Genomic DNA, 26,549 nt, shown 5'->3' with positions numbered 1-26,549 from the left:
GGGACATTGCAAGTTTCCGGGAAAATTGGGGTTTTTCGGAGATAGCTTAGTACAACTCTATGAGCCTATGTGGTCATAGCTAGGTTCTAGACATGCATTCTACGAGTTATCAATAGCTTAGTATAAATGTATGAGCCTATGTGGTTATAGGTAGGTACTAGTCATGCAGTCCAGGAGTGGTCAATAGCTTAGTACAACTCTGTGAGCCTATGTGGTCATAGGTAGGTACTAACCATGCAGTCCAGGAGTGGTCAATAGCTTAGTACAAATCTATGTGGTCCTCGGTAGGTTCTAGACATGCAGTCCAGGAGTGGTCAATAGCTTAGTACAACTCTATGTGGTCATAGTTAGGGACTAGACATGCAGTCCAGGAATGGTGAATAGCTTAGTACATCTCTATGTGGTCATAGGTAGGTACTAGGCATGCAGTCCAGGAGTGGTCATAACTAAGTACAACTCTATGAGCCTATGCAGTCATATATATGTACTAGACATGCAGTCCAGGAGTGGTCAATAGCTTAGTACAACTCTATGAGCCTATGTGGTCATAGGTAGGTACTAGACATGCAGTCCAGGAGTGGTCAATAGCTTAGTACAACTCTATGTGTTCATAGGTAGGTACTAGACATGCAGTCCAGGAGTGGTCAATAGCTTAGTACAACTCTATGAGCCTATGTGGTCATAGGTAGGTACTAGACATGCAGTCCAGGAGTGGTCAATAGCTGATATATATATGATTATAAGGCAGTAGTAGTACTGTGGTGTGGGCAGAAGCCATGCTGTGTTGGTGAATGATTATAAGGCAGTAGTAGTACTGTGGTGTGGGCGGAAGCCATGCTGTGTTGGTGAATGATTATAAGGCAGTGGTAGTAGTACTGTGGTGTGGGCAGAAGCCATGCTGTGTTGGTGAATGATTATAAGGCAGTAGTAGTACTGTGGTGTGGGCAGAAGCCATGCTGTGTTGGTGAATGATTATAAGGCAGTAGTAGTACTGTGGTGTGGGCAGAAGCCATGCTGTGTTGGTGAATGATTATAAGGCAGTAGTAGTACTGTGGTGTGGGCAGAAGCCATGCTGTGTTGGTGAATGATTATAAGGCAGTAGTAGTACTGTGGTGTGGGCAGAAGCCATGCTGTGTTGGTGAATGATTATAAGGCAGTAGTAGTACTGTGGTGTGGGCAGAAGCCATGCTGTGTTGGTAAATGATTATAAGGCAGTAGATGTACTGTGGTGTGGGCAGAAGCCATGCTGTGTTTGTGAATAATTATAAGGCAGCAGTAGTACTGTGGTGTGGGCAGACGCCACGCTGTGTTGGTGAATGATTATAAAGCAGTAGTAGTACTGTGGTGTGGGCAGAACCATGCTGTGTTGGTGAATGATTATAAGGCAGTAGTAGTACTGTGGTGTGGGCAGAAGCCATGCTGTGTTGGTGAATGATTATAAGGCAGTAGTAGTACTGTGGTGTGGGCAGAAGCCATGCTGTGTTGGTGAATGATTATAAGGCAGTAGTAGTACTGTGGTGTGGGCAGAAGCCATGCTGTGTTGGTGAATGATTATAAGGCAGTAGTAGTACTGTGGTGTGGGCAGAAGCCATGCTGTGTTGGTGAATGATTATAAGGCAGTAGTAGTACTGTGGTGTGGGCAGAAGCCATGCTGTGTTGGTGAATGATTATAAGGCAGTAGTAGTACTGTGGTGTGGGCAGAAGCCATGCTGTGTTGGTGAATGATTATAAGGCAGTAGTAGTACTGTGGTGTGGGCAGAAGCCATGCTGTGTTGGTGAATGATTATAAGGCAGTAGTAGTACTGTGGTGTGGGCAGAAGCCATGCTGTGTTGGTGAATGATTATAAGGCAGCAGTAGTACTGTGGTGTGGGGAAGCCATGCTGTGTTGGTGAATGATTATAAGGCAGTAGTAGTACTGTGGTGTGGGCAGAAGCCATGCTGTGTTGGTGAATGATTATAAGGCAGTGGTAGTAGTACTGTGGTGTGGGCAGAAGCCATGCTGTGTTGGTGAATGATTATAAGGCAGTAGTAGTACTGTGGTGTGGGCAGAAGCCATGCTGTGTTGGTGAATGATTATAAGGCAGTAGTAGTACTGTGGTGTGGGTGGAAGCCATGCTGTGTTGGTGAATGATTATAAGGCAGTAGTAGTACTGTGGTGTGGGCAGAAGCCATGCTGTGTTGGTGAATGATTATAAGGCAGTAGTAGTACTGTGGTGTGGGCAGAAGCCATGCTGTGTTGGTGAATGATTATAAGGCAGTAGTAGTACTGTGGTGTGGGCAGAAGCCATGCTGTGTTGGTGAATGATTATAAGGCAGTAGTAGTACTGTGGTGTGGGCAGAAGCCATGCTGTGTTGGTGAATGATTATAAGGCAGTAGTAGTACTGTGGTGTGGGCAGAAGCCATGCTGTGTTGGTGAATGATTATAAGGCGGTAGTAGTACTGTGGAGTGGGCAGAAGCCATGCTGTGTTGGTGAATGATTATAAGCTAGAAGTAGTACTGTGGTGTGGCAGAAGCCATACTGTGTTGGTGAATGATTTTAAGGCAGTAGTAGTACTGTGGTGTGGGCAAAAGCCATGCTGTGTTGGTGAATGATTATAAGGCAGTAGTAGTACTGTGGTGTGGGCAGAAGCCATGCTGTGTTGGTGAATGATTATAAGGCAGTAGTAGTACTGTGGTGTGGGCAGAAGCCATGCTGTGTTGGTGAATGATTATAAGGCAGTAGTAGTACTGTGGTGTGGGCAGAAGCCATGCTGTGTTGGTGAATGATTATAAGGCAGTAGTAGTACTGTGGTGTGGGCAGAAGCCATGCTGTGTTGGTGAATGATTATAAGGCAGTAGTAGTACTGTGGTGTGGGCAGAAGCCATGCTGTGTTGGTGAATGATTATAAGGCAGTAGTAGTACTGTGGTGTGGGCAGAAGCCATGCTGTGTTGGTGAATGATTATAAGGCAGTAGTAGTACTGTGGTGTGGGCAGAAGCCATGCTGTGTTGGTGAATGATTATAAGGCAGTAGTAATACTGTGGTGTGGGCAGAAGCCATGCTGTGTTGGTGAATGATTATAAGGCAGTAGTAGTACTGTGGTGTGGCTGGAAGCCATGCTGTGTTGGTGAATGATTATAAGGCAGTAGTAGTACTGTGGTGTGGGCAGAAGCCATGCTGTGTTGGTGAATGATTATAAGGCAGTAGTAGTACTGTGGTGTGGGCAGAAGCCATGCTGTGTTGGTGAATGATTATAAGGCAGTAGTAGTACTGTGGTGTGGGCAGAAGCCATGCTGTGTTGGTGAATGATTATAAGGCAGTAGTAGTACTGTGGTGTGGCAGAAGCCATGCTGTGTTGGTGAATGATTATAAGGCAGTACTAGTACTGTGGTGTGGGCAGAAGTCATGCTGTGTTGGGGATAGATTATAAGGTAGTGGTAGGACTGTGGTGTGGGCAGAAGCCATGCTGTGTTGGTGAATGATTATAAGGCAGTAGTAGTACTGTGGTGTGGGCAGAAGCCATGCTGTGTTGGTGAATGATTAAAAGGCAGTAGTAGTACTGTGGTGTGGGCAGAAGCCATTCTGTGTTGGTGAATGATTATAAGGCAGTAGTAGTACTGTGGTGTGGGCAGAAGCCATGTTGTGTTGGTGAATGATTATAAGGCAGTAGTAGTACTGTGGTGTGGGCAGAAGCCATGCTGTGTTGGTGAATGATTATAAGGCAGTAGTAGTACTGTGGTGTGGGCAGAAGCCATGCTGTGTTGGTTAATGATTATAAGGCAGTAGTAGTACTGTGGTGTGGGCAGAAGCCATGCTGTGTTGGTGAATGATTATAAGGCAGTAGTAGTACTGTGGTGTGGGCAGAAGCCATGCTGTGTTGGTGAATGATTATAAGGCAGTAGTAGTACTGTGGTGTGGGCAGAAGCCATGCTGTGTTGGTGAATGATTATAAGGCAGTAGTAGTACTGTGGTGTGGGCAGAAGCCATGCTGTGTTGGTGAATGATTATAAGGCAGTAGTAGTACTGTGGTGTGGGCTGAAGCCATGCTGTGTTGGTGAATGATTATAAGGCAGTAGTAGTACTGTGGTGTGGGCAGAAGCCATGCTGTGTTGGTGAATGATTATAAGGCAGTACTAGTACTGTGGTGTGGGCAGAAGCCATGCTGTGTTGGTGAATGATTATAAGGCAGTAGTAGTACTGTGGTGTGGGCAGAAGCCATGCTGTGTTGGTGAATGATTATAAGGCAGTAGTAGTACTGTGGTGTGGGCAGAAGCCATGCTGTGTTGGTGAATGATTATAAGGCAGTAGTAGTACTGTGGTGTGGGCAGAAGCCATGCTGTGTTGGTGAATGATTATAAGGCAGTAGTAGTACTGTGGTGTGGGCAGAAGCCATGCTGTGTTGGTGAATGATTATAAGGCAGTAGTAGTACTGTGGTGTGGGCAGAAGCCATGCTGTGTTGGTGAATGATTATAAGGCAGTAGTAGTACTGTGGTGTGGGCAGAAGCCATGCTGTGTTGGTGAATGATTATAAGGCAGTAGTAGTACTGTGGTGTGGGTGGAAGCCTTGCTGTGTTGGTAAATGATTATAAGGCAGTAGTAGTACTGTGTTGTGGACAGAAGCCATGCTGTGTGTTGGTGAATGATTATAAGGCAGTGGTAGTAGTACTGTGGTGTGGGCAGAAGCCATGCTGTGTTGGCGAATGATTATAAGGCAGTAGTAGTACTGTGTTGTGGACAGAAGCCATGCTGTGTTGGTGAATGATTATAAGGCAGTAGTAGTACTGTGGTGTGGGCAGAAGCCATGCTGTGTTGGTGAATGATTATAAGGCAGTAGTAGTACTGTGGTGTGGGCAGAAGCCATGCTGTGTTGGTGAATGATTATAAGGTAGTAGTAGTACTGTGGTGTGGGCAGAAGCCATGCTGTGTTGGTGAATGATTATAAGGCAGTAGTAGTACTGTGGTGTGGGCAGAAGCCATGCTGTGTTGGTGAATGATTATAAGGCAGTAGTAGTACTGTGGTGTGGGCAGAAGCCATGCTGTGTTGGTGAATGATTATAAGGCAGTAGTAGTACTGTGGTGTGGGCAGAAGCCATGCTGTGTTGGTGAATGATTATAAGGCAGTAGTAGTACTGTGGTGTGGGCAGAAGCCATGCTGTGTTGGTGAATGATTATAAGGCAGTAGTAGTAATGTGGTGTGGGCAGAAGCCATGCTGTGTTGGTGAATGATTATAAGGCAGTAGTAGTGCTGTGGTTTGGGCAGAAGCCATGCTGTGTTGTTGAATGATTATAAGGCAGTAGTAGTACTGTGGTGTGGGCAGAAGCCATGCTGTGTTGGTGAATGATTATAAGGCAGTAGTCGTACTGTGGTGTGGGCAGAAGCCATGCTGTGTTGGTGAATGATTATAAGGCAGTAGTAGTACTGTGGTGTGGGCAGAAGCCATGCTGTGTTGGTGAATGATTATAAGGCAGTAGTAGTACTGTGGTGTGGGCAGAAGCCATGCTGTGTTGGTGAATGATTATAAGGCAGTAGTAGTACTGTGGTGTGGGCAGAAGCCATGCTGTGTTGGTGAATGATTATAAGGCAGTAGTAGTACTGTGGTGTGGGCAGAAGCGATGCTGTGTTGGTGAATGATTATAAGGCAGTAGTAGTACTGTGGTGTGGGCAGAAGCCATGCTGTGTTGGTGAATGATTATAAGGCAGTAGTAGTACTGTGGTGTGGGCAGAAGCCATGCTGTGTTGGTGAATGATTATAAGGCAGTAGTAGTACTGTGGTGTTGGCAGAAGCCATGCTGTGTTGGTGAATGATTATAAGGCAGTAGTAGTACTGTGGTGTGGGCAGAAGCCATGCTGTGTTGGTGAATGATTATAAGGCAGTAGTAGTACTGTGGTGTGGGCAGAAGCCATGCTGTGTTGGTGAATGATTATAAGGCAGTAGTAGTACTGTGGTGTGGGCAGAAGCCATGCTGTGTTGGTGAATGATTATAAGGCAGTAGTAGTACTGTGGTGTGGGCAGAAGCCATGCTGTGTTGGTGAATGATTATAAGGCAGTAGTAGTACTGTGGTGTGGGCAGAAGCCATGCTGTGTTGGTGAATGATTATAAGGCAGTGGTAGTAGTACTGTGGTGTGGGCAGAAGCCATGCTGTGTTGGTGAATGATTATAAGGCAGTAGTAGTACTGTGGTGTGGGCAGAAGCCATGCTGTGTTGGTGAATGATTATAAGGCAGTAGTAGTACTGTGGTGTGGGCAGAAGCCATGCTGTGTTGGTGAATGATTATAAGGCAGTAGTAGTACTGTGGTGTGGGCAGAAGCCATGCTGTGTTGGTGAATGATTATAAGGCAGTAGTAGTACTGTGGTGTGGGCAGAAGCCATGCTGTGTTGGTGAATGATTATAAGGCAGTAGTAGTACTGTGGTGTGGCCAGAAGCCATGCTGTGTTGGTGAATGATTATAAGGCAGTAGTAGTACTGTGGTGTGGGCAGAAGCCATGCTGTGTTGGTGAATGATTATAAGGCAGTAGTAGTACTGTGGTGTGGGCAGAAGCCATGCTGTGTTGGTGAATGATTATAAGGCAGTAGTAGTACTGTGGTGTGGGCAGAAGCCATGCTGTGTTGGTGAATGATTATAAGGCAGTAGTAGTACTGTGGTGTGGGCAGAAGCCATGCTGTGTTGGTGAATGATTATAAGGCAGTAGTAGTACTGTGGTGTGGGCAGAAGCCATGCTGTGTTGGTGAATGATTATAAGGCAGTAGTAGTACTGTGGTGTGGGCAGAAGCCATGCTGTGTTGGTGAATGATTATAAGGCAGTAGTAGTACTGTGGTGTGGGCAGAAGCCATGCTGTGTTGGTGAATGATTATAAGGCGGTAGTAGTACTGTGGTGTGGGCAGAAGCCATGCTGTGTTGGTGAATGATTATAAGGCAGTAGTAGTACTGTGGTGTGGGCAGAAGCCATGCTGTGTTGGTGAATGATTATAAGGCAGTGGTAGTAGTACTGTGGTGTGGGCAGAAGCCATGCTGTGTTGGTGAATGATTATAAGGCAGTAGTAGTACTGTGGTGTGGGCAGAAGCCATGCTGTGTTGGTGAATGATTATAAGGCAGTAGTAGTACTGTGGTGTGGGCAGAAGCCATGCTGTGTTGGTGAATGATTATAAGGCAGTAGTAGTACTGTGGTGTGGGCAGAAGCCATGCTGTGTTGGTGAATGATTATAAGGCAGTAGTAGTACTGTGGTGTGGGCAGAAGCCATGCTGTGTTGGTGAATGATTATAAGGCAGTAGTAGTACTGTGGTGTGGGCAGAAGCCATGCTGTGTTGGTGAATGATTATAAGGCAGTAGTAGTACTGTGGTGTGGGCAGAAGCCATGCTGTGTTGGTGAATGATTATAAGGCAGTAGTAGTACTGTGGTGTGGGCAGAAGCCATGCTGTGTTGGTGAATGATTATAAGGCAGTAGTAGTACTGTGGTGTGGGCAGAAGCCATGCTGTGTTGGTGAATGATTATAAGGCAGTAGTAGTACTGTGGTGTGGGCAGAAGCCATGCTGTGTTGGTGAATGATTATAAGGCAGTAGTAGTACTGTGGTGTGGGCAGAAGCCATGCTGTGTTGGTGAATGATTATAAGGCAGTAGTAGTACTGTGGTGTGGGCAGAAGCCATGCTGTGTTGGTGAATGATTATAAGGCAGTAGTAGTACTGTGGTGTGGGCAGAAGCCATGCTGTGTTGGTGAATGATTATAAGGCAGTAGTAGTACTGTGGTGTGGGCAGAAGCCATGCTGTGTTGGTGAATGATTATAAGGCAGTAGTAGTACTGTGGTGTGGGCAGAAGCCATGCTGTGTTGGTGAATGATTATAAGGCAGTAGTAGTACTGTGGTGTGGGCAGAAGCCATGCTGTGTTGGTGAATGATTATAAGGCAGTAGTAGTACTGTGGTGTGGGCAGAAGCCATGCTGTGTTGGTGAATGATTATAAGGCAGTAGTAGTACTGTGGTGTGGGCAGAAGCCATGCTGTGTTGGTGAATGATTATAAGGCAGTAGTAGTACTGTGGTGTGGGCAGAAGCCATGCTGTGTTGGTGAATGATTATAAGGCAGTAGTAGTACTGTGGTGTGGGTGGAAGCCATGCTGTGTTGGTGAATGATTATAAGGCAGTAGTAGTACTGTGGTGTGGGCAGAAGCCATGCTGTGTTGGTGAATGATTATAAGGCAGTAGTAGTACTGTGGTGTGGGCAGAAGCCATGCTGTGTTGGTGAATGATTATAAGGCAGTAGTAGTACTGTGGTGTGGGCAGAAGCCATGCTGTGTTGGTGAATGATTATAAGGCAGTGGTAGTAGTACTGTGGTGTGGGCAGAAGCCATGCTGTGTTGGTGAATGATTATAAGGCAGTAGTAGTACTGTGGTGTGGGCAGAAGCCATGCTGTGTTGGTGAATGATTATAAGGCAGTAGTAGTACTGTGGTGTGGGCAGAAGCCATGCTGTGTTGGTGAATGATTATAAGGCAGTAGTAGTACTGTGGTGTGGGCAGAAGCCATGCTGTGTTGGTGAATGATTATAAGGCAGTAGTAGTACTGTGGTGTGGGCAGAAGCCATGCTGTGTTGGTGAATGATTATAAGGCAGTAGTAGTACTGTGGTGTGGGCCAAAGCCATGCGGTGTTGCTGAATGATTATAAGGCAGTAGTAATACTGTGGTGTGGGCAGAAGCCATGCTGTGTTGGTGAATGATTATAAGGCAGTAGTAGTACTGTGGTGTGGGCAGAAGCCATGCTGTGTTGGTGAATGATTGTAAGGCAGTAGTAGTACTGTGGTATGGGAAGAAGCCGTGCTGTGTTGGTGAATGATTATAAGGCAGTAGTAGTACTGTGGTGTGGGCAGAAGCCATGCTGTGTTGGTGAATGATTATAAGGCAGTAGTAGTACTGTTGTGTGGGCAGAAGCCATGCTTTGTTGGTGAATGATTATAAGGCAGTAGTAGTACTGTGGTGTGGGCAGAAGCCATACTGTGTTGGTGAATGATTATAAGGCAGTAGTAGTACTGTGGTGTGGGCAGAAGCCATGCTGTGTTGGTGAATGATTATAAGGCAGTAGTAGTACTGTGGTGTGGGCAGAAGCCATGCTGTGTTGGTGAATGATTATAAGGCAGTAGTAGTACTGTGGTGTGGGCAGAAGCCATGCTGTGTTGGTGAATGATTATAAGGCAGTAGTAGTACTGTGGTGTGGGCAGAAGCCATGCTGTGTTGGTGAATGATTATAAGGCAGTAGTAGTACTGTGGTGTGGGCAGAAGCCATGCTGTGTTGGTGAATGATTATAAGGCAGTGGTAGTACTGTGGTGTGGGCAGAAGCCATGCTGTGTTGGTGAATGATTATAAGGCAGTAGTAGTACTGTGGTGTGGGCAGAAGCCATGCTGTGTTGGTGAATGATTATAAGGCAGTAGTAGTACTGTGGTGTGGGCAGAAGCCATGCTGTGTTGGTGAATGATTATAAGGCAGTAGTAGTACTGTGGTGTGGGCAGAAGCCATGCTGTGTTGGTGAATGATTATAAGGCAGTAGTAGTACTGTGGTGTGGGCAGAAGCCATGCTGTGTTGGTGAATGATTATAAGGCAGTAGTAGTACTGTGGTGTGGGCAGAAGCCATGCTGTGTTGGTGAATGATTATAAGGCAGTAGTAGTAATGTGGTGTGGGTAGAAGCCATGCTGTGTTGGTGAATGATTATAAGGCAGTAGTAGTACTGTGGTGTGGCCAGAAGCCATGTTGTGTTGATGAATGATTATAAGGCAGTAGTAGTACTGTGGTGTGGGCAGAAGCCATGCTGTGTTGGTGAATGATTATAAGGCAGTAGTAGTACTGTGGTGTGGGCAGAAGCCATGCTGTGTTGGTGAATGATTATAAGGCAGTAGTAGTACTGTGGTGTGGGCAGAAGCCATGCTGTGTTGGTGAATGATTATAAGGCAGTAGTAGTACTGTGGTGTGGGCAGAAGCCATGCTGTGTTGGTGAATGATTATAAGGCAGTAGTAGTACTGTGGTGTGGGCAGAAGCCATGCTGTGTTGGTGAATGATTATAAGGCAGTAGTAGAACTGTGGTGTGGGCAGAAGCCATGCTGTGTTGGTGAATGATTATAAGGCAGTAGTAGTACTGTGGTGTGGGCAGAAGCCATGCTGTGTTGGTGAATGATTATAAGGCAGTAGTAGTACTGTGGTGTGGACAGAAGCCATGCTGTGTATTGGTGAATGATTATAAGGCAGTAGTAGTACTGTGGTGTGGGCAGAAGCCATGCTGTGTTGGTGAATGATTATAAGGCAGTAGTAATACTGTGGTGTGGACAGAAGCCATGCTGTGTTGGTGAATGATTATAAGGCAGTAGTAGTACTGTGGTGTGGGCAGAAGCCATGCTGTGTTGGTGAATGATTATAAGGCAGTAGTAGTACTGTGGTGTGGGCAGAAGCCATGCTGTGTTGGTGAATGATTATAAGGCAGTAGTAGTACTGTGGTGTGGGCAGAAGCCATGCTGTGTTGGTGAATGATTATAAGGCAGTAGTAGTACTGTGGTGTGGGCAGAAGCCATGCTGTGTTGGTGAATGATTATAAGGCAGTAGTAGTACTGTGGTGTGGTCCGAAGCCATGCTGTGTTGGTGAATGATTATAAGGCAGTAGTAGTACTGTGGTGTGGGCAGAAGCCATGCTGTGTTGGTGAATGATTATAAGGCAGTAGTAGTACTGTGGTGTGGGCAGAAGCCATGCTGTGTTGGTGAATGATTATAAGGCAGTAGTAGTACTGTGGTGTGGGCAGAAGCCATGCTGTGTTGGTGAATGATTATAAGGCAGTAGTAGTACTGTGGTGTGGGCAGAAGCCATGCTGTGTTGGTGAATGATTATAAGGCAGTAGTAGTACTGTGGTGTGGGCAGAAGCCATGCTGTGTTGGTGAATGATTATAAGGCAGTAGTAGTACTGTGGTGTGGGCAGAAGCCATGCTGTGTTGGTGAATGATTATAAGGCAGTAGTAGTACTGTGGTGTGGGCAGAAGCCATGCTGTGTTGGTGAATGATTATAAGGCAGTAGTAGTACTGTGGTGTGGGCAGAAGCCATGCTGTGTTGGTGAATGATTATAAGGCAGTAGTAGTAGTACTGTGGTGTGGGCAGAAGCCATGCTGTGTTGGTGAATGATTATAAGGCAGTAGTAGTACTGTGGTGTGGGCAGAAGCCATGCTGTGTTGGTGAATGATTATAAGGCAGTAGTAGTACTGTGGTGTGGGCAGAAGCCATGCTGTGTTGGTGAATGATTATAAGGCAGTAGTAGTACTGTGGTGTGGGCAGAAGCCATGCTGTGTTGGTGAATGATTATAAGGCAGTAGTAGTACTGTGGTGTGGGCAGAAGCCATGCTGTGTTGGTGAATGATTATAAGGTAGTAGTAGTGCCGTGGTGTGGGCAGAAGCCATGCTGTTTTGGTGAATGATTATAAGGCAGTAGGAGTACTGTGGTGTTGGCAGAAGCCATGCTGTGTTGTTGAATGATTATAAGGCAGTAGTAGTACTGTGGTGTGGGCAGAAGCCATGCTGTGTTGGTGAATGATTATAAGGCAGTAGTAGTACTGTGGTGTGGGCAGAAGCCATGCTGTGTTGTTGAATGATTATAAGGCAGTGGTAGTACTGTGGTGTGGGCAGAAGCCATGCTGTGTTGGTGAATGATTATAAGGCAGTAGTAGTACTGTGGTGTGGGCAGAAGCCATGCTGTGTTGGTGAATGATTATAAGGCAGTAGTAGTACTGTGGTGTGGGCAGAAGCCATGCTGTGTTGGTGAATGATTATAAGGCAGTAGTAGTACTGTGGTGTGGGCAGAAGCCATGCTGTGTTGGTGAATGATTATAAGGCAGTAGTAGTACTGTGGTGTGGGCAGAAGCCATGCTGTGTTGGTGAATGATTATAAGGCAGTAGTAGTACTGTGGTGTGGGCAGAAGCCATGCTGTGTTGGTGAATGATTATAAGGCAGTAGTAGTACTGTGGTGTGGGCAGAAGCCATGCTGTGTTGGTGAATGATTATAAGGCAGTAGTACTGTGGTGTGGTCCAAAGCCATGCTGTGTTGGCGAATGATTATAAGGCAGTAGTAGTACTGCTGTGGTGTGGGTGGAAGCCATGCTGTGTTGGTGAATGATTATAAGGCAGTAGTAGTACTGTGGTGTGGGCAGAAGCCATGCTGTGTTGGTGAATGATTATAAGGCAGTAGTAGTACTGTGGTGTGGGCAGAAGCCATGCTGTGTTGGTGAATGATTATAAGGCAGTAGTAGTACTGTGGTGTGGGCAGAAGCCATGCTGTGTTGGTGAATGATTATAAGGCAGTAGTAGTACTGTGGTGTGGGCAGAAGCCATGCTGTGTTGGTGAATGATTATAAGGCAGTAGTAGTACTGTGGTGTGGGCAGAAGCCATGCTGTGTTGGTGAATGATTATAAGGCAGTAGTAGTACTGTGGTGTGGGCAGAAGCCATGATGTGTTGGTGAATGATTATAAGGCAGTAGTAGTACTGTGGTGTGGGCAGAAGCCATGCTGTGTTGGTGAATGATTATAAGGCAGTAGTAGTACTGTGGTGTGGGCAGAAGCCATGCTGTGTTGGTGAATGATTATAAGGCAGTAGTAGTACTGTGGTGTGGGCAGAAGCCATGCTGTGTTGGTGAATGATTATAAGGCAGTAGTAGTACTGTGGTGTGGGCAGAAGCCATGCTGTGTTGGTGAATGATTATAAGGCAGTAGTAGTACTGTGGTGTGGGCAGAAGCCATGCTGTGTTGGTGAATGATTATAAGACAGTAGTAGTACTGTGGTGTGGGCAGAAGCCATGCTGTGTTGGTGAATGATTATAAGGCAGTAGTAGTACTGTGGTGTGGGCAGAAGCCATGCTGTGTTGGTGAATGATTATAAGGCAGTAGTAGTACTGTGGTGTGGGCAGAAGCCATGCTGTGTTGGTGAATGATTATAAGGCAGTAGTAGTACTGTGGTGTGGGCAGAAGCCATGCTGTGTTGGTGAATGATTATAAGGCAGTAGTAGTACTGTGGTGTGGGCAGAAGCCATGCTGTGTTGGTGAATGATTATAAGGCAGTAGTAGTACTGTTGTGTGGCACGAAGCCATGCTGTGTTGGTGAATGATTATAAGGCAGTAGTAGAAATGTGGTGTGGGCAGAAGCCATGCTGTGTTGGTAAATGATTATAAGGCAGTAGTAGTACTGTGGTGTGGGCAGAAGCCATGCTGTGTTCGTGAATGATTATAAGGCAGTAGTAGTACTGTGGTGTGGGCAGAAGGCATGCTGTGTTGGTGAATGATTATAAGGTAGTAGTAGTACTGTGGTGTGGGCAGAAGCCATGCTGTGTTGGTGAATGATTATAAGGCAGTAGTAGTCCTGTGGTGTGGGCAGAAGCCATGCTCTGTTGGTGAATGATTATAAGGCAGTAGTAGTACTGTGGTGTGGGCAGAAGCCATGCTGTGTTGGTGAATGATTATAAGGCAGTAGTAGTACTGTGGTGTGGGCAGAAGCCATGCTGTGTTGGTGAATGATTATAAGGCAGTAGTAGTACTGTGGTGTGGGCAGAAGCCATGCTGTGTTCTTGAATGATTATAAGGCAGTAGTAGTACTGTGGTGTGGGCAGAAGCCATGCTGTGTTGGTGAATGATTATAAGGCAGTAGTAGTACTGTGGTGTGGGCAGAAGACATGCTGTGTTGGTGAATGATTATAAGGCAGTAGTAGTACTGTGGTGTGGGCAGAAGCCATGCTGTGTTGGTGAATGATTATAAGGCAGTAGTAGTACTGTGGTGTGGGCAGAAGCCATGCTGTGTTGGTGAATGATTATAAGGCAGTAGTAGTACTGTGATGTGGGCAGAAGCCATGCTGTGTTGGTGAATGATTATAAGGCAGTGGTAGTACTGTGATGTGGGCAGAAGTCATGCTGTGTTGGTGAATGATTATAAGGCAGTAGTAGTACTGTGGTGTGGGCAGAAGCCATGCTGTGTTGGTGAATGATTATAAGGCAGTAGTAGTTCTGTGGTGTGGGCAGAAGCCATGCTGTGTTGGTGAATGATTATAAGGCAGTAGTACTACTGTGGTGTGGGCAGAAGCCATGCTGTGTTGGTGAATGATTATAAGGCAGTAGTAGTACTGTGGTGTGGGCAGAAGCCATGCTGTGTTGGTGAATGATTATAAGGCAGTAGTAGTACTGTGGTGTGGGCAGAAGCCATGCTGTGTTGGTGAATGATTATAAGGCAGTAGTAGTACTGTGGTGTGGGCAGAAGCCATGATGTGTTGGTGAAAGATTATAAGGCAGTAGTAGTACTGTGGTGTGGGCAGAAGCCATGCTGTGTTGGTGAATGATTATAAGGCAGTAGTAGTACTGTGGTGTGGGCAGAAGCCATGCTGTGTTGGTGAATGATTATAAGGCGGTAGTAGTACTGTGGTGTGGGCAGAAGCCATGCTGTGTTGGTGAATGATTATAAGGCAGTAGTAGTACTGTGGTGTGGGCAGAAGCCATGCTGTGTTGGTGAATGATTATAAGGCAGTAGTAGTACTGTGGTGTTGGCAGAAGCCATGCTGTGTTGGTGAATGATTATAAGGCAGTAGTAGTACTGTGGTGTGGGCAGAAGCCATGCTGTGTTGGTGAATGATTATAAGGCAGTAGTAGTACTGTGGTGTGGGCAGAAGCCATGCTGTGTTGGTGAATGATTATAAGGCAGTAGTAGTACTGTGGTGTGGGCAGAAGCCATGCTGTGTTGGTGAATGATTATAAGGCAGTAGTAGTACTGTGGTGGGGGCAGAAGCCATGCTGTGTTGGTGAATGATTATAAGGCAGTAGTAGTACTGTGGTGTGGGCAGAAGCCATGCTGTGTTGGTGAATGATTATAAGGCAGTAGTAGTACTGTGGTGTGGGCAGAAGCCATGCTGTGTTGGTGAATGATTATAAGGCAGTAGTAGTACTGTGGTGTGGGCAGAAGCCATGCTGTGTTGGTGAATGATTATAAGGCAGTAGTAGTACTGTGGTGTGGGCAGAAGCCATGCTGTGTTGGTGAATGATTATAAGGCAGTAGTAGTACTGTGGTGTGGGCAGAAGCCATGCTGTGTTGGTGAATGATTATAATGCAGTAGTAGTACTGTGGTGTGGGCAGAAGCCATGCTGTGTTGGTGAATGATTATAAGGCAGTAGTAGTACTGTGGTGTGGGCAGAAGCCATGCTGTGTTGGTGAATGATTATAAGGCAGTAGTAGTACTGTGGTGTGGGCAGAAGCCATGCTGTGTTGGTGAATGATTATAAGGCAGTAGTAGTACTGTGGTGTGGGCAGAAGCCATGCTGTGTTGGTGAATGATTATAAGGCAGTAGTAGTACTGTGGTGTGGGCAGAAGCCATGCTGTGTTGGTGAATGATTATAAGGCAGTAGTAGTACTGTGGTGTGGGCAGAAGCCATGCTGTGTTGGTGAATGATTATAAGGCAGTAGTAGTACTGTGGTGTGGGCAGAAGCCATGCTGTGTTGCCGAATGATTATAAGGCAGTAGTAGTACTGTGTTGTGGACAGAAGCCATGATGTGTTGGTGAATGATTATAAGGCAGTAGTAGTACTGTGGTGTGGGAAGAAGCCATGCTGTGTTGGTGAATGATTATAAGGCAGTAGTAGTACTGTGGTGTGGGCAGAAGCCATGCTGTGTTGGTGAATGATTATAAGGCAGTAGTAGTACTGTGGTGTGGGCAGAAGCCATGCTGTGTTGGTGAATGATTATAAGGCAGTAGTAGTACTGTGGTGTGGGCAGAAGCCATGCTGTGTTGGTGAATGATTATAAGGCAGTAGTAGTACTGTGGTGTGGGCGGAAGTCATGCTGTGTTGGTGAATGATTATAAGGCAGTAGTAGTACTGTGGTGTGGGCAGAAGCCATGCTGTGTTGGTGAATGATTATAAGGCAGTAGTAGTACTGTGGTGTGGGCAGAAGCCATGCTGTGTTGGTGAATGATTATAAGGCAGTAGTAGTACTGTGGTGTGGGCAGAAGCCATGCTGTGTTGGTGAATGATTATAAGGCAGTAGTAGTACTGTGGTGTGGGCAGAAGCCATGCTGTGTTGGTAAATGATTATAAGGCAGTAGTAGTACTGTGGTGTGGGCAGAAGCCATGCTGTGTTGGTGAATGATTATAAGGCAGTAGTAGTACTGTGGTGTGGGCAGAAGCCATGCTGTGTTGGTGAATGATTATAAGGCAGTAGTAGTACTGTGGTGTGGGCAGAAGCCATGCTGTGTTGGTGAATGATTATAAGGCAGTAGTAGTACTGTGGTGTGGGCAGAAGCCATGCTGTGTTGGTGAATGATTATAAGGCAGTAGTAGTACTGTGGTGTGGGCAGAAGCCATGCTGTGTTGTTGAATGATTATAAGGCAGTAGTAGTACTGTGGTGTGGGCAGAAGCCATGCTGTGTTGGTGAATGATTATAAGGCAGTAGTAGTACTGTGGTGTGGGCAGAAGCCATGCTGTGTTGGTGAATGATTATAAGGCAGTAGTAGTACTGTGGTGTGGGCAGAAGCCATGCTGTGTTGGTGAATGATTATAAGGCAGTAGTAGTACTGTGGTGTGGGCAGAAGCCATGCTGTGTTGGTGAATGATTATAAGGCAGTAGTAGTACTGTGGTGTGGGCAGAAGCCATGCTGTGTTGGTGAATGATTATAAGGCAGTAGTAGTACTGTGGTGTGGGCAGAAGCCATGCTGTGTTGGTGAATGATTATAAGGCAGTAGTAGTACTGTGGTGTGGGCAGAAGCCATGCTGTGTTGGTGAATGATTATAAGGCAGTAGTAGTACTGTGGTGTGGGCAGAAGCCATGCTGTGTTGGTGAATGATTATAAGGCAGTAGTAGTACTGTGGTGTGGGCAGAAGCCATGCTGTGTTGGTGAATGATTATAAGGCAGTGGTAGTAGTACTGTGGTGTGGGCAGAAGCCATGCTGTGTTGGTGAATGATTATAAGGCAGTAGTAGTACTGTGGTGTGGGCAGAAGCCATGCTGTGTTGGTGAATGATTATAAGGCAGTAGTAGTACTGTGGTGTGGGCAGAAGCCATGCTGTGTTGGTGAATGATTATAAGGCAGTAGTAGTACTGTGGTGTGGGCAGAAGCCATGCTGTGTTGGTGAATGATTATAAGGCAGTAGTAGTACTGTGGTGTGGGCAGAAGCCATGCTGTGTTGGTGAATGATTATAAGGCAGTAGTAGTACTGTGGTGTGGGCAGAAGCCATGCTGTGTTGGTGAATGATTATAAGGCAGTAGTAGTACTGTGGTGTGGGCAGAAGCCATGCTGTGTTGGTGAATGATTATAAGGCAGTAGTAGTACTGTGGTGTGGGCAGAAGCCATGCTGTGTTGGTGAATGATTATAAGGCAGTAGTAGTACTGTGGTGTGGGCAGAAGCCATGCTGTGTTGGTGAATGATTATAAGGCAGTAGTAGTACTGTGGTGTGGGCAGAAGCCATGCTGTGTTGGTGAATGATTATAAGGCAGTAGTAGTACTGTGGTGTGGGCAGAAGCCATGCTGTGTTGGTGAATGATTATAAGGCAGTAGTAGTACTGTGGTGTGGGCAGAAGCCATGCTGTGTTGTTGGATGATTATAAGGTGGTAGTAGTACTGTGGTGTGGGCAGAAGCCATGCTGTGTTGGCGAATGATTATAAGGCAGTAGTACTACTGTGGTGCGGGTGGAAGCCTTGCTGTGTTGGTAAATGATTATAAGGCAGTAGTAGTACTGTGGTGTGGGCAGAAGCCATGCTGTGTTGGTGAATGATTATAAGGCAGTAGTAGTACTGTGGTGTGGGCAGAAGCCATGCTGTGTTGGTGAATGATTATAAGGCAGTAGTAGTACTGTGGTGTGGGCAGAAGCCATGCTGTGTTGGTGAATGATTATAAGGCAGTAGTAGTACTGTGGTGTGGGCAGAAGCCATGCTGTGTTGGTGAATGATTATAAGGCAGTAGTAGTACTGTGGTGTGGGCAGAAGCCATGCTGTGTTGGTGAATGATTATAAGGCAGTAGTAGTACTGTGGTGTGGGCAGAAGCCATGCTGTGTTGGTGAATGATTATAAGGCAGTAGTAGTACTGTGGTGTGGGCAGAAGCCATGCTGTGTTGGTGAATGATTATAAGGCAGTAGATGTACTGTGGTGTGGGCAGAAGCCATGCTGTGTTGGTGAATAATTATAAGGCAGTAGTAGTACTGTGGTGTGGGCAGAAGCCATGCTGTGTTGGTGAATGATTATAAGGCAGTAGTATTACTGTGGTGTGCGTGGAAGCCATGATGTGCTGGTGAATGATTATAAGGCAGTAGTAGTACTGTGGTGGGGGCAGAAGACATGCTGTGTTGGTGAATGATTATAAGGCAGTAGTAGTACTGTGGTGTGGGCAGAAGCCATGCTGTGTTGGTGAACGATTATAATGCGGTAGTAGTACTGTGGTGTGGGCAGAAGCCATGCTCTGTTGGTGAATGATTATAAGGCAGTGTTAGTAGTACTGTGGTGTGGGCAGAAGCCATGCTGTGTTGGTGAATGATTATAAGGCAGTAGTAGTACTGTGGTGTGGGCAGAAGCCATGCTGTGTTGGTGAATGATTATAAGGCAGTAGTAGTACTGTGGTGTGGGCAGAAGCCATGCTGTGTTGGTGAATGATTATAAGGCAGTAGTAGTACTGTGGTGTGGGCAGAAGCCATGCTGTGTTGGTGAATGATTATAAGGCAGTAGTAGTACTGTGGTGTGGGCAGAAGCCATGCTGTGTTGGTGAATGATTATAAGGCAGTAGTAGTACTGTGGTGTGGGCAGAAGCCATGCTGTGTTGGTGAATGATTATAAGGCAGTAGTAGTACTGTGGTGTGGGCAGAAGCCATGCTGTGTTGGTGAATGATTATAAGCAGTAGTAGTACTGTGGTGTGGGCAGAAGCCATGCTGTGTTGGTGAATGATTATAAGGCAGTAGTAGTACTGTGGTGTGGTCCGAAGCCATGCTGTGTTGGTGAATGATTATAAGGTAGTCGTAGTGCTGTGGTGTGGGGTGAAGCCATGCTGTGTTGGTCAATGATTATAAGGCATTGGTAGTAGTACTGTGTTGTGGGCAGAAGCCATGCTGTGTTGGTGAATGATTATAAGGCAGTAGTAGTACTGTGGTGTGGGCAGAAGCCATGCTGTGTTGGTGAATGATTATAAGGCAGTAGTAGTACTGTGGTGTGGGCAGAAGCCATGCTGTGTTGGTGAATGATTATAAGGCAGTAGTAATAATGTGGTGTGGGTGGAAGCCATGGTGTGTAGGTGAATGTTTATAAGGCAGTGGTAGTAGTACTGTGGTGTGGGCAGAAGCCATGCTGTGTTGGTGAATGATTGTAAGGCAGTAGTAGTACTGTGGTGTGGGCAGAAGCCATGCTGTGTTGGTGAATGATTATAAGGCAGTAGTAGTACTGTGGTGTGGGCAGAAGCCATGCTGTGTTGGTGAATGATTATAAGGCAGTAGTAGTACTGTGGTGTGGGCAGAAGCCATGCTGTGTTGGTGAATGATTATAAGGCAGTAGTAGTACTGTGGTGTGGGCAGAAGCCATGCTGTGTTGCTGAATGATTATAAGGCAGTAGTAGCACTGTGGTGTGGGCAGAAGCCATGCTGTGTTGGTGAATGATTATAAGGCAGTAGTAGTACTGTGGTGTGGGCAGAAGCCATGCTGTGTTGGTGAATGATTATAAGGCAGTAGTAGTACTGTGGTGTGGGCAGAAGCCATGCTGTGTTGGTGAATGATTATAAGGCAGTAGTAGTACTGTGGTGTGGGCAGAAGCCATGCTGTGTTGGTGAATGATTATAAGGCAGTAGTAGTACTGTGGTGTGGGCAGAAGCCATGCTGTGTTGGTGAATGATTATAAGGCAGTAGTAGCACTGTGGTGTGGGCAGAAGCCATGCTGTGTTGGTGAATGATTATAAGGCAGTAGTAGTACTGTGGTGTGGGCAAAGGCCATGCTGTGTTGGTGAATGATTATAAGGCAGTAGTAGTCCTGTGGTCTGGGCAGAAGCCATGCCATGCTGTGTTGGTGAATGATTATAAGGCAGTAGTAGTACTGTGGTGTGGGCAGAAGCCATGCTGTGTTGGTGAATGATTATAAGGCAGTAGTAGTACTGTGGTGTGGGCAGAAGCCATGCTGTGTTGGTGAATGATTATAAGGCAGTAGTAGTACTGTGGTGTGGGCAGAAGCCATGCTGTGTTGGTGAATGATTATAAGGCAGTAGTAGTACTGTGGTGTGGGCAGAAGCCATGCTGTGTTGGTGAATGATTATAAGGCAGTAGTAGTACTGTGTTGTGGACAGAAGCCATGCTGTGTTGGTGAATGATTATAAGGCAGTAGTAGTACTGTGGTGTGGGCAGAAGCCATGCTGTGTTGGTGAATGATTATAAGGCAGTAGTAGTACTGTGGTGTGGGCAGAAGCCATGCTGTGTTGGTGAATGATTATAAGGCAGTAGTAGTACTGTGGTGTGGGCAGAAGCCATGCTGTGTTGGTGAATGATTATAAGGCAGTAGTAGTACTGTGGTGTGGGCAGAAGCCATGCTGTGTTGGTGAATGATTATAAGGCAGTAGTAGTACTGTGGTGTGGGCAGAAGCCATGCTGTGTTGGTGAATGATTATAAGGCAGTAGTAGTACTGTGGTGTGGGCAGAAGCCATGCTGTGTTGGTGAATGATTATAAGGCAGTAGTAGTACTGTGGTGTGGGCAGAAGCCATGCTGTGTTGGTGAATGATTATAAGGCAGTAGTAGTACTGTGGTGTGGGAAGAAGCCATGCTGTGTTGGTGAATGATTATAAGGCAGTAGTAGTACTGTGGTGTGGGCAGAAGCCATGCTGTGTTGGTGAATGATTATAAGGCAGTAGTAGAACTGTGGTGTGGGCAGAAGCCATGCTGTGTTGGTGAATGATTATAAGGCAGTAGTAGTACTGTGGTGTGGGCAGAAGCCATGATGTGTTGGTGAAAGATTATAAGGCAGTAGTAGTACTGTGGTGTGGGCAGAAGCCATGCTGTGTTGGCGAATGATTATAAGGCAGTAGTAGTACTGTGGTGTGGGAAGAAGCAATGCTGTGTTGGTGAATGATTATAAGGCAGTAGTAGTACTGTGTTGTGGGCAGAAGCCATGCTGTGTTGGCGAATGATTATAAGGCAGTAGTAGTACTGTGGTGTGGGCAGAAGCCATGCTGTGTTGGTGAATGATTATAAGGCAGTAGTAGTACTGTGGTGTGGGCAGAAGCCATGCTGTGTTGGTGAATGATTATAAGGCAGTAGTAGTACTGTGGTGTGGGCAGAAGCCATGCTGTGTTGGTGAATGATTATAAGGCAGTAGTAGTACTGTGGTGTGGGCAGAAGCCATGCTGTGTTGGTGAATGATTATAAGGCAGTAGTAGTACTGTGGTGTGGGCAGAAGCCATGCTGTGTTGGTGAATGATTATAAGGCAGTAGTAGTACTGTGGTGTGGGCAGAAGCCATGCTGTGTTGGTGAATGATTATAAGGCAGTAGTAGTACTGTGGTGTGGGCAGAAGCCATGCTGTGTTGGTGAATGATTATAAGGCAGTAGTAGTACTGTGGTGTGGGCAGAAGCCATGCTGTGTTGGTGAATGATTATAAGGCAGTAGTAGTACTGTGGTGTGGGCAGAAGCCATGCTGTGTTGGTGAATGATTATAAGGCAGTGGTAGTAGTACTGTGGTGTGGGCAGAAGCCATGCTGTGTTGGTGAATGATTATAAGGCAGTAGTAGTACTGTGGTGTGGGCAGAAGCCATGCTGTGTTGGTGAATGATTATAAGGCAGTAGTAGTACTGTGGTGTGGGCAGAAGCCATGCTGTGTTGGTGAATGATTATAAGGCAGTAGTAGTACTGTGGTGTGGGCAGAAGCCATGCTGTGTTGGTGAATGATTATAAGGCAGTAGTAGTACTGTGGTGTGGGCAGAAGCCATGCTGTGTTGGTGAATGATTATAAGGCAGTAGTAGTACTGTGGTGTGGGCAGAAGCCATGCTGTGTTGGTGAATGATTATAAGGCAGTAGTAGTACTGTGGTGTGGGCAGAAGCCATGCTGTGTTGGTGAATGATTATAAGGCAGTAGTAGTACTGTGGTGTGGGCAGAAGCCATGCTGTGTTGGTGAATGATTATAAGGCAGTAGTAGTACTGTGGTGTGGGCAGAAGCCAAGCTGTGTTGGTGAATGATTATAAGGCAGTAGTAGTTCTGTGGTGTGGGCAGAAGCCATGCTGTGTTGGTGAATGATTATAAGGCAGTGGTAGTACTGTGGTGTGGGCAGAAGCCATGCTGTGTTGGTGAATGATTATAAGGCAGTAGTAGTACTGTGGTGTGGGCAGAAGCCATGCTGTGTTGGTGAATGATTATAAGGCAGTAGTAGTACTGTGGTGTGGGCAGAAGCCATGCTGTGTTGGTGAATGATTATAAGGCAGTAGTAGTACTGTGGTGTGGGCAGAAGCCATGCTGTGTTGGTGAATGATTATAAGGCAGTAGTAGTACTGTGGTGTGGGCAGAAGCCATGCTGTGTTGGTGAATGATTATAAGGCAGTGGTAGTAGTACTGTGGTGTGGGCAGAAGCCATGCTGTGTTGGTGAATGATTATAAGGCAGTAGTAGTACTGTGGTGTGGGCAGAAGCCATGCTGTGTTGGTGAATGATTATAAGGCAGTAGTAGTACTGTGGTGTGGGCAGAAGCCATGCTGTGTTGGTGAATGATTATAAGGCAGTAGTAGTACTGTGGTGTGGGCAGAAGCCATGCTGTGTTGGTGAATGATTATAAGGCAGTAGTAGTACTGTGGTGTGGGCAGAAGCCATGCTGTGTTGGTGAATGATTATAAGGCAGTAGTAGTACTGTGGTGTGGGCAGAAGCCATGCTGTGTTGGTGAATGATTATAAGGCAGTAGTAGTACTGTGGTGTGGGCAGAAGCCATGCTGTGTTGGTGAATGATTATAAGGCAGTAGTAGTACTGTGGTGTGGGCAGAAGCCATGGTGTGTTGGTGAATGATTATAAGGCAGTAGTAGTACTGTGGTGTGGGCAGAAGCCATGCTGTGTTGGTGAATGATTATAAGGCAGTAGTAGTACTGTGGTGTGGGCAGAAGCCATGCTGTGTTGGTGAATGATTATAAGGCAGTAGTAGTACTGTGGTGTGGGCAGAAGCCATGCTGTGTTGGTGAATGATTATAAGGCAGTAGTAGTACTGTGGTGTGGGCAGAAGCCATGCTGTGTTGGTGAATGATTATAAGGCAGTAGTAGTACTGTGGTGTGGGCAGAAGCCATGCTGTGTTGGTGAATGATAATAAAGCACTAGTAGTACTGTGGTGTGGGCAGAAGCCATGCTGTGTTGGTGAATGATTATAAGGCAGTAGTAGTACTGTGGTGTGGGCAGAAGCCATGCTGTGTTGGTGAATGATTATAAGGCAGTAGTAGTACTGTGGTGTGGGCAGAAGCCATGCTGTGTTGGTAAATGATTATAAGGCAGTAGTAGTACTGTGGTGTGGGCAGAAGCCATGCTGTGTTGGTGAATGATTATAAGGCAGTAGTAGTACTGTGGTGTGGGCAGAAGCCATGCTGTGTTGGTGAATGATTATAAGGCAGTAGTAGTACTGTGGTGTGGGCAGAAGCCATGCTGTGTTGGTGAATGATTATAAGGCAGTAGTAGTACTGTGGTGTGGGCAGAAGCCATGCTGTGTTGGTGAATGATTATAAGGCAGTAGTAGTACTGTGGTGTGGGCAGAAGCCATGCTGTGTTGGTGAATGATTATAAGGCAGTAGTAGTACTGTGGTGTGGGCAGAAGCCATGCTGTGTTGGTGAATGATTATAAGGCAGTAGTAGTACTGTGGTGTGGGCAGAAGCCATGCTGTGTTGGTGAATGATTATAAGGCAGTAGTAGTACTGTGGTGTGGGCAGAAGCCATGCTGTGTTGGTGAATGATTATAAGGCAGTAGTAGTACTGTGGTGTGGGCAGATGCCATGCTGTGTTGGTGAATGATTATAAGGCAGTAGTAGTACTGTGGTGTGGGCAGAAGCCATGCTGTGTTGGTGAATGATTATAAGGCAGTAGTAGTACTGTGGTGTGGGCAGAAGCCATGCTGTGTTGGTGAATGATTATAAGGCAGTAGTAGTACTGTGGTGTGGGCAGAAGCCATGCTGTGTTGGTGAATGATTATAAGGCAGTAGTAGTACTGTGGTGTGGGCAGAAGCCATGCTGTGTTGGTAAATGATTATAAGGCAGTAGTAGTACTGTGGTGTGGGCAGAAGCCATGCTGTGTTGGTAAATGATTATAAGGCAGTAGTAGTACTGTGGTGTGGGCAGAAGCCATGCTGTGTTGGTGAATGATTATAAGGCAGTAGTAGTACTGTGGTGTGTGCAGAAGCCATGCTGTGTTGGTGAATGATTATAAGGCAGTAGTAGTACTGTGGTGTGGGCAGAAGCCATGCTGTGTTGGTGAATGATTATAAGGCAGTAGTAGTACTGTGGTGTGGGCAGAAGCCATGCTGTGTTGGTGAATGATTATAAGGCAGTAGTAGTACTGTGGTGTGGGCAGAAGCCATGCTGTGTTGGTGAATGATTATAAGGCAGTAGTAGTACTGTGGTGTGGGCAGAAGCCATGCTGTGTTGGTGAATGATTATAAGGCAGTAGTAGTACTGTGGTGTGGGCAGAAGCCATGCTGTGTTGGTGAATGATTATAAGGCAGTAGTAGTACTGTGGTGTGGGCAGAAGCCATGTTGTGTTGGTGAATGATTATAAGGCAGTAGTAGTACTGTGGTGTGGGCAGAAGCCATGCTGTGTTGGTGAATGATTATAAGGCAGTAGTAGTACTGTGGTGTGGGCAGAAGCCATGCTGTGTTGGTGAATGATTATAAGGCAGTAGTAGTACTGTGGTGTGGGCAGAAGCCATGCTGTGTTGGTGAATGATTATAAGGCAGTAGTAGTACTGTGGTGTGGGCAGAAGCCATGCTGTGTTGGTGAATGATTATAAGGCAGTAGTAGTACTGTGGTGTGGGCAGAAGCCATGCTGTGTTGGTGAATGATTATAAGGCAGTAGTAGTACTGTGGTGTGGGCAGAAGCCATGCAGTGCTGGTGAATGATTATAAGGCAGTAGTAGTACTGTGGTGTGGGCAGAAGCCATGCTGTGTTGGTGAATGATTATAAGGCAGTAGTAGTACTGTGGTGTGGGCAGAAGCCATGCTGTGTTGGTGAATGATTATAAGGCAGTAGTAGTACTGTGGTGTGGGCAGAAGCCATGCTGTGTTGGTGAATGATTTTAAGGCAGTAGTAGTACTGTGGTGTGGGCAGAAGCCATGCTGTGTTGGTGAATGATTATAAGGCAGTAGTAGTACTGTGGTGTGGGCAGAAGCCATGCTGTGTTGGTGAATGATTATAAGGCAGTAGTAGTACTGTGGTGTGGGCAGAAGCCATGCTGTGTTGGTGAATGATTATAAGGCAGTAGTAGTACTGTGGTGTGGGCAGAAGCCATGCGTTGTTGGTGAATGATTATAAAGCAGTAGTAGTACTGTGGTGTGGGCAGAAGCCATGCTGTGTTGGTGAATGATTATAAGGCAGTAGTAGTACTGTGGTGTGGGCAGAAGCCATGCTGTGTTGGTGAATGATTATAAGGCAGTAGTAGTACTGTGGTGTGGGCAGAAGCCATGCTGTGTTGGTGAATGATTATAAGGCAGTAGTAGTACTGTGGTGTGGGCAGAAGCCATGCTGTGTTGGTGAATGATTATAAGGCAGTAGTAGTACTGTGGTGTGGGCAGAAGCCATGCTGTGTTGGTGAATGATAATAAGGCAGTAGTAGTACTGTGGTGTGGGCAGATGCCATGCTGTGTTGGTGAATGATAATAAGGCAGTAGTAGTACTGTGGTGTGGGCAGAAGCCATGCTGTGTTGGTGAATGATTATAAGGCAGTAGTAGTACTGTGGTGTGGGCAGAAGCCATGCTGTGTTGGTGAATGATTATAAGGCAGTAGTAGTACTGTGGTGTGGGCAGAAGCCATGCTGTGTTGGTGAATGATTATAAGGCAGTAGTAGTACTGTGGTGTGGGCAGAAGCCATGCTGTGTTGGTGAATGATTATAAGGCAGTAGTAGTACTGTGGTGTGGGCAGAAGCCATGCTGTGTTGGTGAATGATTATAAGGCAGTAGTAGTACTGTGGTGTGGGCAGAAGCCATGCTGTGTTGGTGAATGATTATAAGGCAGTAGTAGTACTGTGGTGTGGGCAGAAGCCATGCTGTGTTGGTGAATGATTATAAGGCAGTAGTAGTACTGTGGTGTGGACAGAAGCCATGCTGTGTTGGTGAATGATTATAAGGCAGTAGTAGTACTGTGGTGTGGGCAGAAGCCATGCTGTGTTGGTGAATGATTATAAGGCAGTAGTAGTACTGTGGTGTGGGCAGAAGCCATGCTGTGTTGGTGAATGATTATAAGGCAGTAGTAGTACTGTGGTGTGGGCAGAAGCCATGCTGTGTTGGTGAATGATTATAAGGCAGTAGTAGTACTGTGGTGTGGGCAGAAGCCATGCTGTTTTGGTGAATGATTATAAGGCAGTAGTAGT

Source organism: Protopterus annectens, chromosome 2.part1, assembly GCF_019279795.1.
Source record: "Protopterus annectens isolate FY-2018-M chromosome 2.part1, PAN1.0, whole genome shotgun sequence".
Taxonomy (NCBI): Eukaryota; Metazoa; Chordata; order Ceratodontiformes; family Protopteridae; genus Protopterus; species Protopterus annectens.
Note: the sequence above shows the minus strand (reverse complement) of the source record.